The sequence below is a fragment of the Geotrypetes seraphini genome, chromosome 13, assembly GCF_902459505.1.
Source record: "Geotrypetes seraphini chromosome 13, aGeoSer1.1, whole genome shotgun sequence".
Taxonomy (NCBI): domain Eukaryota; kingdom Metazoa; phylum Chordata; class Amphibia; order Gymnophiona; family Dermophiidae; genus Geotrypetes; species Geotrypetes seraphini.
The window spans coordinates 9,564,483-9,584,369 of NC_047096.1; the positions used below are offsets into that span (position 1 = coordinate 9,564,483).

At 42.5% G+C, this 19,887-nt stretch overlaps 1 long non-coding RNA gene across 4 annotated transcripts in view; it reads left to right on the forward strand.

Annotated features, from left to right (window-relative positions):
- The window catches only part of LOC117347887, a 43,377-nt gene that overhangs the window by 14,422 nt on the left and 9,068 nt on the right, over nt 1-19,887 (forward strand). For 3 of the 4 annotated variants that reach the window (XR_004536862.1, XR_004536860.1, XR_004536861.1), the window contains one exon: nt 7,714-7,846. The exons of the other annotated variant lie outside the window; for it this stretch is intronic. This is a non-coding gene — a long non-coding RNA (uncharacterized LOC117347887). The remainder of the gene's footprint in view (nt 1-7,713; nt 7,847-19,887) is intronic. 4 annotated transcript variants of the gene reach the window in all.

Genomic DNA, 19,887 nt, shown 5'->3' on the forward strand with positions numbered 1-19,887 from the left:
GTCACCCAGTCAAAGAAATTGATCCTGCCTCTAGTGAATCTATGTTTCCTCAGGTCCTGTAATCCACTGGATTCCAGAAACATCACTATTTTCTCTTTTAGAAACATTTCATTTAATTTACTTACCACAGATGTCAGATGACTTGGGAGTACTGGTCGACAAGTCAATGAAGCTGTCTGCGCAATGTGCGGCAGCGGCAAAAAAGGCAAACAGAATGTTAGGAATGATTAAGAAGGTGATCATGCCGCTGTACTGGGCTATGGTACACCCCCACCTGGAATACTGCGTCCAGCACTGGTCGCTGTACATGAAGAAGGACATTGTACTACTCGAAAGGGTCTAGAGAAGAGTGACTAAAATGGTTAAGGGGCTGGAGGAGTTGACGTACAGTGAAAGATTAGAGAAACTGGGCCTCTTCTCCCTCGAACAGAGGAGATTGAGAGGGGACATGATAGAAACATTCAAGATACTGAAGGGGATACACTTAGTAGATAAGGACAGGTTGTTCACCCTCTCCAAGGTAGGGAGAACGAGAGGGCACTCTCTAAAGTTAAAAGGGGATAGATTCCGTACAAACGTAAGGAAATTCTTCTTCACCCAGAGAGTGGTGGAAAACTGGAATGCTGAACCAGAATGTACGCAGGTAAGACTAGACTCAGTTAGGGCACTGGTCTTTGACCTAAGGGCACTGCTGGGCACGATGGACCATTGGTCTGACCCAGCAGTGGCAATTCTTATGTTCTTATGTTCTTACTTACCAGCCTGTAGTTCCCTATTTCTTCCTTACTTCTACTTTTGTGGAGAGGGACCATACCAGCCCTTCTCCAGTTCTCCAGTACCACTCCTGATTCTAGAGAAGCATTTAAAAGGTTAGCCAGCGGAGCTGCCAGAACTTCCCTAAGTTCCCTCAGTACCCTCGAATGTACACCAGCCGGCCCCATCGCTTTGTCCACCTTTAGTTTAGCTAGCTCCTCACAAACTCAATCCTCTGAAAATCGATCGGGGTCTATTTCGCCTCCATCTCTACTTGCACCTCAGCCCTAGCCTTTCCGTTTGTCTGTATACACATGAAAGAAGTGTTCAGGAGCCCTTCCATAGCCTGCTTTTCCTTGGCTTATAATGTTTCCCAGTGCACGTCTTAGCCCTGAAGATATTTCTGATGTTATTATATTTGTTAAAATTCTTTTGAATTCTGCTTTTCCAAGTTTTATTTAAAATTCGATTAAACGCTTCTACAACTTTCTAAGCGATTTACAATTAAAAACCAGGGAAGAACACTTATGTCCTACAAGACTGTCACTAACAGGAACAAGTGGAAGGCGGGTAGAACTACAATTTTTTATTGGTCAAATTTGTTAGTTTTTTGCTCTATTGATTTTAACATCTTTTCTATTGTGATATATCCCACATTGAGCATCAGGAAAGATGCTGGAGGTTGAAAATAAATAAGAAAGTGATTATACAACTTCATCAAGATGGGACATAAATTAGCTTGTACAATACATGGCATATAATAACAATGTGTTTCCATCCTCCAGGGTATGTGCATATAGGGTTTATCCAATTAAAACCAGCTCTTAGCACTGCTTCGCATCAGCCTATATCCAGGTGAAAACTCCAGGTGGCCTCCTAGCTGTAGACTTTTCCCTTAGAGCCTTGTTATATGTTTGCGGGTCTCAGGACGATAAGCTCCAGTGAGACAGACTCCTCCGAGAATGTTTCCAGTGCAACCTTGAATTTCTCTTGCTCTTTATGAAAGTTTTATTCATTCTTTTGTTATCTGTATATTAGATTGTAATCCACCTAATATAAATTTCCATCATGTTAAGTACATTTGGGAGTGTGTGGCATAGTGGTTAGAACTAAAGCCTCCACATCCTGAAGTTGTAGGTTCACATCCCACGCTGTTCCTTGTGACCCTGGGCAAGTTACTTAATCCCCACATTGCTCCTGGTACATTAGATAGAGTGTGAGCCCACCAGGACAGATAGGGAAAAATACTTGAGTACTTGAATGTAAACCACGTGGAGGGGCATAATCAAAAGAAACGTTTAAGTCCGTTTTGGGCCTAAGTCGCAAGTCGCCCAAAGTCGGACATGGGAAAAGGTCCATTTTCGAAAAATACATCCAACATATTTTTTTTTTTTGGTTTGAAAATCGTCTAACTGTACGTCCAGCTTTCTGATTGTCTAGAATGCTAAGTCGTCCATCTTTATACCCCATTTTCGTGCATGAATTCGTCCAAGTCACAAACGTCTAGAAAAAGACCTTTTGGGCGCAGGAGGGGCCATAAAAGTGATGGACTGGACACCCAGACATGGCACCAGAGCAGTGGGGTACCTTACAGGGCACTGCTGTAAACTTTGCAAAAAGGGTCCCACATAAACATCTCACTACAGCTCCCTTATAGGTCATAATGAGCCCCCCAAAACACCCCCAGATTCTACTAGATCCACCTATCTACCACCCCAATAGCCATATTGCTGTATATGGCAGTACAAAAGGGTTAGGGGGGGTTTTGGGGGTGCACATGTTTCACCATGAATGCAGCGATTAGAATGGCTTATGGGCCTGGGTCCTCCTCTCCATGGTTCACCAACCCACCCCCAAGACCACTTAAGCCACCTCTGTGCAGCTCTACTAGGCTTTCCAATGCCAGGCTTCCAGGTGCTGATGTTCTGGAGGCACATATGTAAAGTTGTTATTACGATTTTTATGGGTGGGGGTCTGTACTTTGTTTCTGCATTTCTTATCTGGTCACTTTGGATACCTTCTTGTGACTTAGACCTAGTTTTAGATGGCCTAAGTCACAACGTCAGTGTTGTAGAACTTTTGGTTATATATGCAGTACGACTAAGTCTAGGACGGCCAACGTCCTGCCCAAATCCCACCCTCGACACTCCTCCTGACACATCCCTTTTAGCTCCGGTTGTTAAATACGTCTAAAACCCGGTTCGATTATTGGCACTTGGAAGACTTGTCTTTTAGATCGTCCAAGTGCCGATTTAGACCGGTTTTTCTGTTTCGATTATGAGCCCCTTAGGCTTTAGTGGTAAGTAAAATAAAAAAAAATTGGTAATATATATTTATTGTGGAAAATGGCAGAGAGCAAATCAAAAATACAAATGAGTGCAGTGAACTATATAACTGTGTTGCTGTTGTGCCATGGACTCATACTCGAGTCCTAGCGACTTGATGAGTTACAGATCTATAAAGAAATCGGTTTTGGGCAAGTCCGGAAAGGTCCTCCAGTGTTATCCCTATGGTTGTTTTTAACATGTCAAGTTTCAAGTTTCAAGTTTCAAGTTTATTATTTATTTGTTTAATCGCCTTTTCAATATTCAAGGCGATTTACACATTAATAAAGTTACAAAATAAAATAATTTTAAAATAATTAAAAACTCACAAGACTAGACGATAACTGAACAAACTGGAAACAAAAGGAAGGTAGGGGAAGAAGTTACAATGTAATTGAGCAAAGTGGGGAACCAAATAAGGAAAACACAAAAAGGATGGGATAAAAATAGTTGAATATGTGAAGAAAAGAGAAATAGAAACAAATGTAGTTGGATGATGTTAAAAAGAAAACTATAAATCAGATAACAAATGCATCGTTAAATAAAAAAGTTTTCAGTTTGTTTTTAAATTTGTCTAGATTAAGTTCTTCACGTAAATAGATGGGAAGAGAATTCCAAGTTTGGGGAGCCGTTACTGAGAAAATATACTGACGGCGCGTATTTATTATTTTTAATGATGGAATCATTAATAAGTGCTGTTGGTCTGATCTTAGGGTTCTATTGGAGGAATGTCCAGCCATCTGATTGCAGGTCGCCCTCTTTCTTTGATCTCCTCCTCCAATGATCTTTCTCTTCGGACAGTGTGACCAAAATAAGACAGTCGTAACTTCATCATTTGGGCTTCGAGAGTCGATTTGTTAGTTCACGCCTAAAATCCTTCTCCAGCATCAAAGCTCAAATGAGTCAGTCTTCTTTCTGTCTTGTTTCCGTTAGTGTCCAGCTACAGTGTTGGAGGCAGAGGACAACATCTAATTTATACTGCGCAGAAGAAAGGCCCGGCAATCTACTTCTGCATTCTGCCAAGAAAACTTGATGTTATAAAATTTCACCATTAGCCTTTACTACTCGTTCATACAGTCAACCAGAGTTTATTGACAGACTCCTTACTCCTTATTATCCCGCTAAATCTCTTCGCTCTGTATCACAAAACCTCCTAGTTGTACCATCTTTAAAATTAATTAATACATTGAGATTTAATAACTTCGCCGTCATTGCCTCCTTCCCTATGGAATTCTTTGCCTAATCACTTGCGAGCAGAATCTTCGACAAAGCAATTTAAAACAAAACTCAAAACATTTTTATTTGAGGATGCTTTTGGATAAAACTGTCCTTTTTAGGACTAAATCAACTAAAGTCCCTCCCCTACCTATTGTTCTATCCCTAAGTGTGCTTTATTTAAAAATTGTAGTTCGGCCCTTCTATCCCAATGGTTTGTAGTCTGTATATATGTCTTCTGTTAATATCGATTAACCTAACGCTGTCCTGTATAATATTTTAATTTTCATTTGTTTTGTCTCTTTTAAAGATATCTCTTTTATTATTGCTGTACATCGCCTAGAAATCTGAATAAGCAGTATATCCTCCCGTAAAACAGCGTTGAACTCTTGTATCCTGTTCATATTGAAATATCCTGTATCTTATTGTAAACATCCTGTACCGGTTCACTCTGTACTTTATCTTATTTATCTTATTGTAAACCTCCCCGGTACCTGCTCACTTTGTATTATCCTGTATCGTATTGTAAACATCTCCTGTTCCTGCTCACTTTATAATATCCTCTTCTTACTGTAAACTTCTCCCAATATCTCATGCACATTGTAATTTCCTGTATCTTATTCACTGTAATATCCGACTTCTCATGCACATTCTCATTCACAAAGCTTATGTATCTCAAATCCCTGGTTCCAATACCTAGCTTATTTCCTGTTCCAAACATATGTATCTTGTTGTAAACATATGTCTCCTGCTGTAAACACTGCACCCTCTCCCGGCACGATCCTCTTTGTAAACCGCTTCGAACTTAGGGTATAGCAGTATATAAGAAATAAAATTATTATTATTATTATTATAAATTTTTTTTAAATAAACTTGAAACTTTTTAATAAACATGAGACATAAAAAATCGACATATGGTGCTGGAAGATGGTCCCCTATGTCAGAAGGCACTCACTTTACTATTAGGGAAGAGCTGACCATCTCCCAGACTATGCCCAGTGCTTATGACATAACTATAGCCTCAAAAAATGTAAAGATTTTATTAAGAAATTGCAGATCCTACTCTCAGCAGCAAAAGACCATGAAAATACTAGGCAAATAATATGGAATACAAGTTGAGCATCTTATTATAAAAATGCACACAGGCTGTTGTAGCTGCAACAGGAGTCATAAGAACATAAGACTTGCCTCTGTCAGGTCAGACCGGAGGTCCATCGTGTCCGGCAGTCCGCTCACACGGCGGCCCCTCAGGTCCAGGACCTGATAGTGCTCCTACCCTAAAACTCACATACACTTTTCGATTTTGTCCTGTAGAGTAACCTTCAATCCCCTTCGCTTCCAGGAAGTCATCCAGTCCCTTTTTAAAACCCAGTATTGTACTCTGTCCTATTACCTCCTTTGGAAGCGTGTTCCAGGTGTCCACCACCCCCTGAGTGAAGAAAAACTTCCTTGCATTCGTTTTGAATCCATCCCCTCTCAGTTTTTCCGAGTGACCTCTTGTTTTTGTTGTCCCTGCTAGTCTGAAGAATCTGTCCCTCTCCACCCTCTCTATGCCTCTCATGATTTTATATGTCTGTATCATGTCTCCTCTCAGTCTCCGCTTTTCCAGGGTAAAGAGCCCCAGTTTGTCTAACCTTTCGGCATATGAAAGGTTCTCCATTCCTTTTATCATCCTAGTTGCTCTCCTCTGGACCCTCTCAAGTATCGCCATGTCTTTCTTAAGGTACGGTGACCAGTATTGGACACAGTATTCCAGATGTGCTCGATACAATGGCAGGATAACCTCCTTCGTTGTGGTAGTGATACCTTTTTTGATAATGCCCAGCATTCTGTTCGCTTTCTTTGAGGCCGCTGCACATTGCGCCGCTGGCTTCATTGTTGTATCCACCAAAACCCCCAGGTCTTTTTCTAGGGTGCCTTTCCCCATCACCCTCCCTCCCATCGTATAGCTGTACATGGGGTTCCCTTTCCCCATGTGCAAGACCTTGCATTTCTCCACATTGAAGCTCATCTGCCATCTTTTTGCCCACTCACACAGTTTGTTCAGGTCGCTCTGCAGTTCTTTGCATTCCTCAACAGTTTTGACCCTGTTGGAGAGTTTTGTATCGTCCGCGAACTTGATAACTTCACACTTCGTGCCCGTTTCCAGATTGTTAATGAATACACAGCTTGTATTTATTTATTGGAATACAATAAGAGCTGTATACAAAATTAATATTCCATAAAATCTTCAAAGTTTGACATTCAAACATCTTTCTGTCACCTCAGTGGAAGTTTCTGGTAAAGTCCCTGGAGTTTTTCCTTGCATTGATGCTTTCTGGACAATGGGATGTGGCACTTTCTATTGGCCCACCTAGGAGTACACATTGCAAACTAGATAGAAAATTCCAGGTATCACGGAGCTTTCCGATTGGTTAAACTGAAACAGGTGTCAGTGCGCTGGTGTGCAGTCAGGGCCTTCAGGAGATTCACCCCACCTCCCTGAAGACCTTGAGGGCACTGCTCTGAATTTTATTGGTTGAGCAGGCAACAGGCAGCTGCTGCTCAGCCAATCAAATTCAGATCAGTACTGTCAGGGCCTTCAGGAGGGTTCGGAGAATCCCCATCCCAAGAGCACTGGGTTTTTTGTTTTGTTTTGTTTGTTTACTTTTTGTTTGATGCAGTTTGACTGGTTGAGCAGGCTGCCACCCCAAGAAATCAAAGTGCGTCAAGTAAAAAGTAAACAAAAAATAAAATAAAAAAGCAGGGTTGTAGAGCTGGGGATTCACTGAATCCCCTGAAATCCTTCACCACCACGCCACTGTGTCTGTGACAGAAGAAGGGTGCTGACTCATGTCATCAAACAGGGATATTCAGGGTAGCCTGATGTTTGGGAGAGAGGGGAGGTGCACAAACCCTGAAATTGCCTTCCTGTCAATTATTTTATAACCTGCAATATAAAATGGCATACAACCGCAATAACATTAGGGCACTGGGTTTCTTGACCACATTCAAGGTCACTGAATGACCCAGAGATACCTCTTACCCAAGCCTGCTTCTTCTTGAGAGTCTTACTAAGATCCATTAGCTATTTATAGTAACTGTTGGTTGGTGAAAAATTGTTACTGAATGAGATAGTTCCAGCACACATAAGCACAAGAAACTGAAATCTGCCTTTAGTTTCAGCAGGAAACTGAATCTTGATTTTATTACAGCTTTCATATTGTTATAGCTTGAGTCAGTGTTTGAGTAGAATCTTCTCCAAAAACGACAAGTAACTGTAAGTGACCAGAAAACCCTCAATATGCAGAGGACAGGCACTAATAGAAACTCTTATCTGAACCCTATAAATAGAATACTGCCATCTAGTGGCTTTATAATACAGTTCAGGCTTTAACTTATTGTAATTGTATCACCCTTGTTCTTCTCTTTTCGTCCCTAGAAGCTTTCCTGCCATCTGGGTACCAGAGAGATGCTGCTAGGATTCACCTCAGTGTTTCACAGGAGTCCACCATTTGTCTTCTGATTGCAGGGCATAGTACATCCTTTCTATAGTGTGGTTTGGACCGTGCCAGGTAGGGGCGCCTCTCACCTTCACCACTACTTTGATTGTACCCACAGAGAGACATTGTGACAAATCCCATCATCTTTCTCACTTCCCTATACCAGTTTTAAACAGGGTTTCTCAACTCAATCCTCAGGACACACCCAACTAGTCAGATTTTCAGGTTACCCACAGGCATACAGTAGAGTCAGTGCCCAATAGTGATTCAGATTGATTGATTTATTTAATTTTCTATACCATTCTCCCAGGGGAGCTCAGAAGGGTTTACATGAATTTGTTCAGGTACTCAAGTATTTTTCCCTGTCTGTCCCGGCGGGCTCACAATCTGGGACAATGGGGGGATTAAGTGACTTGCCCAGGGTCACAAGGAACAGCATGGGTTTGACTTACTAAGAGTTAAAACATCTAGATAGTTTATTTTAAAAAAAAGATGTATGGCAGTCTTGAGAATGGACATTTTTACTACTGAATTTCTGGATGTCTTTCTCAAAACATCCAAACTCTGACTTAGACGTCCTATCGAAAATGCCCCTCCACGTTTGAAAGTGTGGAGCAGTGGTTAAAGCTGCAGCATTGGTAAACTTTGAGGTGCCTCATGCTGTGAAATCAAATGACTGCTTAAAAACTGAAAGCGGTCTGAATTCTGTACTGCTGAATGCAACATTTCAGATAACTACTATTATTGTTTGGCTTCAGTAAATTTTTCTCGTTTGCAAAGTGCCATATAACCCAATAAGGCAGGGGTGTCAAAGTCCTTCCTTGAGGGCCGCAATCCAGTTGTGTTTTCAGAATTTCCCCAATGAATATGCATGAGTTCTATTAGCATGCAATGAAAGCAGTGCATGCAAATAGATCTCATGCATATTAATTGAGGAAATCCTGAAAACCCGACTGGATTGCGACCATCGAGGAAGGACTTTGACACCCCTGCAATAAGGGATAAGTGACTGTCTGAAGAATTTTGGCATAATCCTACCCAGAAGTCTGTTCCTGTTTTTGAGATCCGCCTGATAATAAATAGATCAGTGCTAAAAAGAAAATATTTAAAAGAAAAGAAGAAAAAAAAGGAATCAGTAAATAGTATAAGGAAAGGGAGGATGGTAGTTTTGGCCAATGATTGAAATCAAGAGCGATTACAAAGCTAGATACCAACATTAGATGGTATATACACGCTCTAGATCTGAGGCCTTTATCCACCTTAAAAATGAAGATACAGTAAAACCTTGGTTTGTGAGCATAATTTGTTCCAAAATAATGCTTGCAATCCAAAACACTCATATATGAAAGCGAATTTCCCCATAAGAAATAATGGAAACTCAGACGATTCGTTCCACATCCCTAAAACCTTAATACAAAATACTGTATGCACTTATATCGCAAGAACTCACTTGCTTAAAGCAGTCACTACACTCCCGCAGCGTCAGAGAGAGAAGAACCATCGGCTCAGTCGTGATGATGTGACGCGTGTATACTCGTATTGCAAGACCTCGCTCGTTTAGAACAGTCACTACACTCTTGTAGCGTCAGAGAGAGAAGAACCATCGGCTCAGTTGTGATGATGTGACGCGTGTATACTGTATGTACTCGCATTGCAAGACCTCGCTTGTTTAGAACAGTCACTACACTCTTGCAGCGTCAGAGAGAGAAGAACCATCGGCTCAGTTGTGATGATGTGACGCGTGTATACTGTATGTACTCGCATTGCAAGACCTCACTCATTTAGAACAGTCACTACACTCCCGCAGCGTCAGAGAGAGAAGAACCATCGGCTCAGTTGTGATGATGTGACGGGTGTATACCGTATGTACTCGTATTGCAAGACATTGCTTGTTTATCACGTTGAAATTTAATAAAATGTTTTACTTGTCTTGCAAAACATTTGCAAACCAAGACTAAGGGCCTGTTTTACAAAGCTGCGCTAGCAGTTGCAATACGGTAACGGTCCCGAAGCCCATAGAGATTTAAAGGGCTTTGGGGCTGTTGCCGTGTGGCTTTGTAAAACAAGCCCTAAGTGACTTGCAACCCAAAGTTTTACCGTATAAGGTATTTTTGAAAATGAAAATGGGGCTTATGGTATTTTATTCAATGGATTCCAAGGGATATTAATCAAGTTATCTTGAAAACCAGATTGCCTGGGTGTGTCCCAAGGACTGAATTGAGAACCCCCCTGCTTTTAAATAATGGCTGCTATTACTTTTAATTCTCATATTCAAAGTTGCTATCTATTCTGCATGCATTAATATAAACCCAGAAAGTTCCTCAAGGTCCTGCACATGAACAGCCTCCACAACGAAGACTTAGATCTAGGCTTTAAGCCACTGAAGGGAAACAGCTTCTTTGTCAAATCAGTTATTCAAGATTAATGCATCCAGAACTAGAGAATGTCTTGGCCCCTGGTTCCAATCAATTTTCTCCATTAAAATAATAAATTGCCAGCGAGGCAGTGGGGGCTGGGAGAAGAAGCAGTTGGAGGATCTCTCTGACCATAATCTGTTTCTATTAGTTTAATAAATGGTTAATCCTGATCTGTGACTTGGGCATCAGCCTTAAAGCATAGCAGTAGGTTCAGTTCCCCTGCCTGGCTCCTCTTTCTGAGCTGTGGTGCTTATTAGATTATGTTTCTCCACAGTTTTTTTTTTTTTTTTTAAATTTAGGGCTCCTTTAACACACGGAATAGCGCGTGCTAAAACGCCGCACGTGCTAGCCGCTACTTCCTCCTTTTAAGCAGGCGGTAGATTTGTAAAAGGAGCCCTTAATGTAGGGTTACCACACGGCTCCAGAAAAAGGAGGACGGATTAAGACATCCAGGTTTTACGTACAGTGGTGCCTCACACAACGAACTTAATTGGTTCCAGGAGCAAGTTTGTTATGTGAAACGTTCGTTATGTGAAACGCGTTTTCCCATAGGAATACATGTAAAAAAAAATAATTCGTTCTGCAGCATAAAATATGCTAAGATGACATAAAAAAGATAAATTTTTTGTTATTATTTTTATTTAGATACATCTAAAAACATACATCTCCCTGTCCTTTTACTTCCACTATCTTCCTATCCCATCTCTATTCCCTTTTGTCCCTCTCCCCATGATCAATCATCTCACCACCTCTCTCTGCCCTCACCCTCAGGGTTCAAGATTGCTTCCACTCTTTTTCCTGTTGTTCTCTCTGCCTGTCACCCTATGATTTAGCATCCCTTCTGCCCTTGTCCAATATTTCCCCTTCTCTCCCTCCCTCTCATCCCCTGCTCCAACATGTGCTTTCAGCGGCCTTCTCCCCCCTTAAGCGTCTTTTCTTCTCCACTCCACCTTTCCTCCCTCCCTGCCTCCACCTTTGTGGCGCTTTTGCACCCGACCGACAACAGAACAGGCCCGGTCGGACAAATCTCCCTGTCCTGTAGCCGCGAATCTAAATTACCTTCTTACAGCAGCTGGATTATTGAAGCTGCTGTAAGAGGTAATTTAGATTCGCGGCTACAGGGCAGGGAGGTTTGTCGGCCGGGCCTGTTGTCGGTCGATCGGGGGACCTGACCATCTGTGCACATTCTTCGGGGCGGACCGCCCCCTCCCCCCTCTTTCGTTCGCCATTGCCTTCTTCCTACCTGCCCTGCCGCAGCCGCACACAGCCGACCGGAAGTCTTCCTGATGTCAGCGCTGACGTCGGAGGAAGGGAGGGCTTTGCTTAAGCCCTCCCTCCGACGTCAGCGCTGACATCGGGAAGATTTCCGTTCGGCTGTGTGCGGCTGCGACAGGGCAGGTAAGGAGAAGGAGACTACCCTCGCGGCTCGACCAACCCCGCTGCGATCCAACCCCGCAGGAACCCCGGAAGTATGCAGCTCGGGCGACTTCGTTGTGTGAAACGAAGTACGTTATACGGATCACGACATAAAGTTCGTTGTGCGCAGCGTTCGCTGTGCGAGGCGTTCGCTGTGCGAGGCACCACTGTACTTCAATTGCTTTCAGTTAGGGCAGGGGTGTCAAAGTCCCTCCCCAAGGGCCGCAATCCAGTCGAGTTTCAGGATTTCCCCAATGAATATGCATGAGATCTTTTTGCATGCACTGCTAATAGATCTCATGCATATTCATTGGGGACATCCTGAAAACCCACTGGATTGCGGCCCTCGAGGAGGGACTTTGACACCCCTGAATTAGGGTTATCATATGGCTCCAGAAAAAAAAAGAGGACGGAGTGAAATATCTGGGTTTTGTTTTGGGTTTTTTTTTGAACATCATTTTTATTAACGAAACCACAAGAGAAACAAGCATGAGTCCAGAATGACACAGTAAAATTGCAAACACTGGCAAGTAGTACAGAGGCAGAACAATCAGGAACAAAAATGCAAGATATTCCAATAAAACACAAAACTGGCTAAGAGCAAAAACTGCCCGCCTCTCCTGGTAGCCTCATAAAGTTTTGAATAAGTTTCATCCCACCCCAGGAGTATCCCACACAAGAAACAACACACATACGAACCAACACATAACAATCAAACAGTCAGGCAAACCCCTCTCGTGCTCCCCATTCATACAGTCCCCCCTCACCGGAGAACCAGATCTGGGTTTTACTTCATTGAAACCAATGGAAATAAAACTTGGATGTCTCAATCCATCCTCCTTTTTCTAGAGCCATCTGGTAATCCTACTATCAATGGAAGTAAAACCCAGATGTCTCAATCTGTGCCCTTTTCTTCCATTGCCTTCAGTGAAAGTAAAACCTGGATGTCTCCATCTGTCCTCCTTTTTCTGGAGCCATATGGTAACCCTAATTTAAAGTATTTACTTAAGTTAGAAATATTTCTTAGACATCCAGTCTTCCTCAAAGTAGATGATCTGTGCCTCACCTAGTAATTCTTTGGACTTTTTTTTAGTTCATGAAATGATGCTTTTGGGTCCTTTATTGTTGTTAAAGCATTATGAAGTCAGTTTTAGTCAGTTTGTGAAAAGTGCAGTACGAATCTGAGCTAAAACCCAAGGACCTCCAGCCTTCCCGACGCAGCTGCTGCGTTCAGTACAGTTCATCACCATCTCTCCCTTGACAATGGGTCCTGACGTGGATTTGTTTGCTTCACCTGTGCTTCCAGACCCTGCATTTTGCAATGTTGTCAAGCTGCACTGTTCTCTGCCTTTCTCTGTCTCTTTACTCTTCTGTCAGCCTCATCTGTTTAAAAAGTAGAGATGTGCAGCCAGGACGTTTTTCATTTTATGTTGTTTCTGGGAATGTTCTTTTTGTTTGTTTTGGGTTTTAGTTTTCCATTTTGCTCTCAAGGGAGCAATGTGATTGAGAGTGAATGCTTTTTTTTTTTTCAGAAATAGAAGGTGCTAAGAGCTTCCGTGTTAACCGGGAGCAGGTACCAGATGTTAATCTGAATGCTAGAAACACGATGGCAGATTGAAACTAAACTCAGAAAAAACAAAATTCTTCGTAGCCTCGCCACACTCACTTGACACCAAAATATCGCTGCGAATCAACAAACTCAGTTACCCTATCCAATCTACTATGAAGGTACTGGGTGTAATACTAGAACAGGGCCTGACCAGGTGGACGCTTTGGTCAGAAAGGGTTTTTTTTACTCTCTGGAAGCTTCGGTACATTAGAGCATATTTTGATGCTTCATCATTCAGAATTCTGGTAAAATCCCTTATATGGGCCCGATCTTGTTCAACATCTATATAAGAGACTTGACAGAAGGGCTCCGAGGTAGAATAACATTATTCGCCGATGATGCCAAACTAAGCAATGTAGTGAGCAAAAGCACAACAGACAAAAATTCAATGGCAGACGACATGATGCATGACCTACTTCTACTGGAGCGCTGGTCTAGGTCCTGGCAACTCAGTTTCAATGCCAAAAAATGCAAAGTCATGCACCTGGGGAGCCGAAATCCATGCAAGGTTTACACCCTAAATGGCGAGATCCTGACAAGAACTGAAGCAGAAAGAGACTTAGGGGTGATTGTCAGGGAAGACATGAAATCTGCAAACCAAGCGGAGCAAGCTTCATCCAAAGCAAGGCAAATCATAGGTTGCATACGCAGGAGTTTCGTCAGCCGTAAACCGGAAGTCATTATGCCACTGTATAGATCCATGGTGAGACCGCACCTGGAGTACTGTGTGCAATTCTGGAGGCCGCATTACCGCAAGGATGTGCTGAGACTGGAATCGGTTCAGAGAATGGCCACCAGGATGGTCTCGGGACTCAAGGAGCTCCCATACGAGGAGCGGTTAGGGAAGTTGCAGCTCTACTCACTCGAGGAACGTAGAGAGAGGGGAGATATGATCGAGACATTCAAGTATCTCACGGGCCGCATCGAGGTGGAGGAAGATATCTTCTTTTTCAAAGGTCCCGCGGCAACAAGGGGGCATCCGTGGAAAATCAGGGGCGGAAAACTGCACGGTGACACTAGGAAGTTCTTCTTCACTGAAAGGATGGTTGATCGCTGGAATAGTCTTCCACTCTAGGTTATCGAGGCCAGCAGCGTGCCAGATTTTAAGGCCAGATGGGACAGACATGTGGGATCTATCCACAAAGATAGATAGGGAGGGTCATTGGAGTGGGCAGACTTGATGGGCCGTGGCCCTTATCTGCCGTCTATTTCTATGTTTCTATGTAACTTGACTATTGTAATATAGCCTATCTGGCAATTTCCCAGAAGAACTTCCAACGATTACAACTGGTGCAAAATGTGGCGATCAGGCTGATTTTGGGTCTGAAGAAGTTCGACCATATAACCCCTTCCTACCGACTCCTGCATTGGCTGCCGGATAGAGGCACGTGTGAAGTTTAAATTCGGATGTTTCTGCTTCAAGGTACTTTTTGGCCTAGCCCCCAGATATATAACTGACCTTTTCTCTTTTTCAACCAATCGGTTAAAGGATGCAAATTTAAAAGACACCATCAATATCTCTTCTCTTATCAGGCAGCATTATGGGGTAAAGACCTGAAACAATTACTCTTGCTTGCGAACACTTATGGGGAATTTAGGAAACACCTAAAAACATATTTGTTCCTAAAGTACTTAGGCAGCTACACTGAACAATCTTTCCCCACAATAACTGACCCCTAAACCTTAACTCTGTTAGTACTACTCAATCTGTAACTTTTAATCATTGTAAACCGCATAGAACTTCACGGTCCTACGGTATATAAACTGTTATTATTATTATTGTAAAGGCCAAATGGCCCATCTAGTCTGCCCATCCGCAGTAACAATTATCTCTTTCTCTCTCTGACAGATCCCACGTGCCTATCCCAGGCCCTTTTGAATTCAGAAACAGTCTGTCTCCACCACCTCTTCCGGGAGACTGTTCCATGCATCTACCATCCTTTCCATAAAAAAGTATTTCCTCAGATTACACCTGAGCCTATCATCTGTTAACTTCATGGTGTTGCTTCTCATTCCAGTACTTCCTTTCAAATGAAAGAGACTCGACTCGTGCGCATTTACATTGCGAAGGTATTTAAATGTCTCTATCATATCTCCCCTCTTCCATTTTTCCTTCAAAATATACAGATTGAGATCTTTAAGTCTGTCCCCATACTCCTTATGATGAAGACCACGCACCATTTTAGTAGCCTTCCTCTGGACCAACTCCATCCTTTATATATCTTTTTGAAGGTGTGACCTACAGAATTGTACACAATATTCTAAATGAGGACTCACCAGAGTCTTGTACAGAGGCATCAATATCTCTTTTTACCTACTGGCCATACCTCTTCCTTATGCAACCCTAGCATCCTTCTAGTTTTCGCCGTCAATTTTTCAACCTGTTTGGCCACCTTAAGATCATCACATACAATCACACCCAAGTCCTGCTCTTCCGTCGTGCACATAAGTTCTTCACCCCTTAAACTGTACCGTTCCCTCGGGTTTTTGCATTTCTTAGCATTAAATTTTAGCTGCCAAATTTCAAACAATTCTTCAAGCTTCGCCAGGGTCTTTCTTCATGTTATTCACACCATCCGGCGTGTGTCTACCCTATTGCAGATTTTGGTATCATCCGCAAAGAGGCAAATCTTACTCGACAACCCTCCAGCAATATCATTAATACACGATCTGCAATACAAATATCCCCCCCCCATAGGTGCTGCATTACAAGATGTAGCTTTCACACAGTAAATTCCACCGTAAGCCACAGTGACTAAAACAGAGATGCCAAGTTACCCAGTTCCAGGCTGGAGACTTTTTGGCTGGTCCTGGTTTTGAATTGGCCCATTGAAAAATTAGTGCTGCAAGTCCCATAATGCAACAGGATGGGATATGTCATCGCTTATTCTATTCCTTCAAATTCTGAATGTAATTCTTGTTTTAGTTTGGATGTAATCCGCCTTGAACCGCAAGATAATGGCGGAATAGAAATCACTAATGTAATGTAATAGTCAGTAATCTAGGATTGTTCTAAAATCTAAACTAAACTAAACTAAGCCTTAAGTTTATATACCGCATCATCTCCACGGAAGCGGAGCTCGACACGGTTTACAAAGCTTAAAAATACAAGAAGAGAGGGGAGAGAGAGTTTACAAGGGCATATGAAAAGAGGGGAAGTAAGAAGGAGATGTTATATATTAGAGAAAAGCCAGGTTTTCAGTTGTTTCCGGAACAGTTGGAGGGAGCCCAGGTTCCGCAGCCTTGAACCGCAAGATAATGGCGGAATAGAAATCACTAATGTAATGTAATAGTCAGTAATCTAGGATTGTTCTAAAATCTAAACTAAACTAAACTAAACTAAGCCTTAAGTTTATATACCGCATCATCTCCACGGAAGCGGAGCTCGACACGGTTTACAAAGCTTAAAAATACAAGAAGAGAGGGGAGAGAGAGTTTACAAGGGCATATGAAAAGAGGGGAAGTAAGAAGGAGATGTTATATATTAGAGAAAAGCCAGGTTTTCAGTTGTTTCCGGAACAGTTGGAGGGAGCCCAGGTTCCGCAGCCTTGAACCGCAAGATAATGGCGGAATAGAAATCACTAATGTAATGTAATAGTCAGTAATCTAGGATTGTTCTAAAATCTAAACTAAACTAAACTAAGCCTTAAGTTTATATACCGCATCATCTCCACGGAAGCGGAGCTCGACACGGTTTACAAAGCTTAAAAATACAAGAAGAGAGGGGAGAGAGAGTTTACAAGGGCATATGAAAAGAGGGGAAGTAAGAAGGAGATGTTATATATTAGAGAAAAGCCAGGTTTTCAGTTGTTTCCGGAACAGTTGGAGGGAGCCCAGGTTCCGCAGCCTTGAACCGCAAGATAATGGCGGAATAGAAATCACTAATGTAATGTAATAGTCAGTAATCTAGGATTGTTCTAAAATCTAAACTAAACTAAACTAAGCCTTAAGTTTATATACCGCATCATCTCCACGGAAGCGGAGCTCGACACGGTTTACAAAGCTTAAAAATACAAGAAGAGAGGGGAGAGAGAGTTTACAAGGGCATATGAAAAGAGGGGAAGTAAGAAGGAGATGTTATATATTAGAGAAAAGCCAGGTTTTCAGTTGTTTCCGGAACAGTTGGAGGGAGCCCAGGTTCCGCAGCGGGATAGTGAGATCGTTCCAAAGGCCCGTGATTTTGGAGAGGAGGGATCTTCCCAGTTTGCCTGCGTGGGGGATGCCACGTAGAGAGGGGAAGGATAGTTTATGTCTGTGGGCGGATCTGGTGGTAGCAGGCGTTTGGGCGAGGAAGGATAGGGGGATTAGTGGCGGAAGGATGCCATGAATTATCTTGAAAGCTGGACAGGAGCATTTGAAGTGAATTCTGGAAAGTACAGGGAGCCAGTGAAGATTGGTAAGTAAGGGGGAGACGTGATCAAATTTGCGTTTAGCAAAAATCAATTTGGCCGCCGTATTCTGGATGAGCTGGAGTCTGCGAAGACTTTTTTTTGTTAGGCACAGGTAAGTGGCATTACAGTAATCGAGTTTGGATAAGATGATGGATTGTACCAGGACGGTAAAGTGTTTTTGGTGGAACTTTCCTCAGCATGTGGAGGCTGAAAAAACATGATTTTGCCAAGGAGTTCAGGTGATCGTTTAGGGAGAGGGAGGAATCGATAATGATGCCGAGGACCTTGCTTGAGAAATCTCCAGCCTGGAAATGGGTAACTTGGGATCTCCACTAAAATGTTTAGTAAAAGAGCCCCTAAGTATCTTAGCCTGCAAGGGAATTAGGTACCATATAGAGAATGACACGGGGACAAATTTGTCTCCATCCCTGTCCCATCCCCATGAGTTCTGCCCCTGTCCTTGCCCCATCCCTGCAAGCTCTGTCCTGGAGTACCCCTTTGCCAGTCAGGTTTCCAGAATTTCTACAATGAATATGCATGAGATTGATTTGCATATATAGCTTCCATGACTGGCAAGGGGGTACTCCAAGATCAACTTGGTACTTTTTCAGAGGATAGATTTGATTAGCATTTACCCATGCCACTCCACTCAGGCATGTGCAGACTTCTACTATTATCTCCCATCAGCAGTTTAATCTCTAAGCTGAAGAGCCCTAACCTGTATAGCCTTTCCTCATATGGTCGGTCTCTCTCTCTGTGTGCCCCCTATTAGCACCAGCCTGTACTGGCCTTACTGGGAGTTAGGCCAAAGCCAACATTCGTCCTCCCAAGGGTCATCCAGCTTCCAAAGGAGGTTTTGGTTTTCTCTGCTCTCTGCTTGGGACGTGTCCTTTTCAGCACCTCAGGATGAGCAGACAGCAAGATGGTATGCAGATTAGCTTTCTTTCAACTGCTCAGGCTCCCTCTGCTGGCCTGGGACAGGAACTTCATCCTGTCACAAGTGTTTAGGTTTCCTTCTTTGGGTCTAAGGTCGCATCAGAACAGGGGTTCTCAACCCAGCCCTTGGAGCACACCTAGTCAGATTTTCATGATACACACAATGAATATGCATGAGGTAGAGTTGCATAATCATTGTGTAAATTTGTATTGCATACAAATTTATCTCTTGCATATTCACTATGGATATCCTGAAAGCCTGAGAACTGGGTTGAAAGCCCTTGCATCAGAAGAACGAGTCTTCTTGAGAGTTCCAGAAGTCGAGCACAAATTCATCATTGTAAAATCCTTCCCATTTCTCATAAACGAGTTCTAGTCTTTAAAGATGTTCAGAGGCCAATGCTCAAAGGTTCATGGTAGAGTTTTCCCTCTGCTGTGAAACTAGATCAGAAAAATTGCCGTGGCATACTCAAATTAATGAGCATGCAAATTAATGGCAGTTAAAATCATAGCAATAATCTGCTGCTCAGCGCTAAATGCCAGCTTTCCTGTCAGTGCCTGAGTGATGACAAGAAAGTTAATATTAAAAATATATATATACATACAAAAGCAAGCCACACAGCATGTATCAGCCCCTTACCCTCAACCTCAATCGAGGGAGCAGTTGCTCCCCTCGATCCTGAAGAAAATTTCTGTTTGAAGCATGAATGTCGGGAGAGGTGGCATTGATGAAATTTGAGAGCTAACCTCAGAGTTAAGTAGCTAATTAATTACTTATGTATAAAGCATTAAAAAATATTATGAAGTTAACCAAGGAAGAATACAACACGCATGAAATTTAGAGTAATATTATTATGAATTATGGAAGTTAAGGACTGATTTTATTATTTTGATAGAAATAAACAATAAAGTGGACTGATGAAGATATGAGATAGCTGGGCACAATTCGTGGTCCGGTTATTTTCCGAAGGTCCGTACATAAGAAAAGCAGAAATAACAAAAGATTATATACATATAAAATTGATTCTCTCTTATCCTGGTATACAACACCACATTATGTAAGCGGACATTGTATAGCTTCATTATAACAGCAATATGAAAAGATTATAGGTGATAGTTAGTGTAAAAAATATATAGCTGCCCTATATTGGTAGCATGGAATGTTGCTACTCTTTGGGTTTTGGCCCGGTACTAGTGACCTGGATTGGCCACCATGAGAATGGGCTTGATGAACCATTGGTCTGACCCAGTAAGGCAATTCTTATGTTCTTATCCCCAAACATTAAAATGAATGCCCTGGTGGTGTCCCCCCCCCACCAGCCCCCTCCCCTCTCCCGTCTTGCC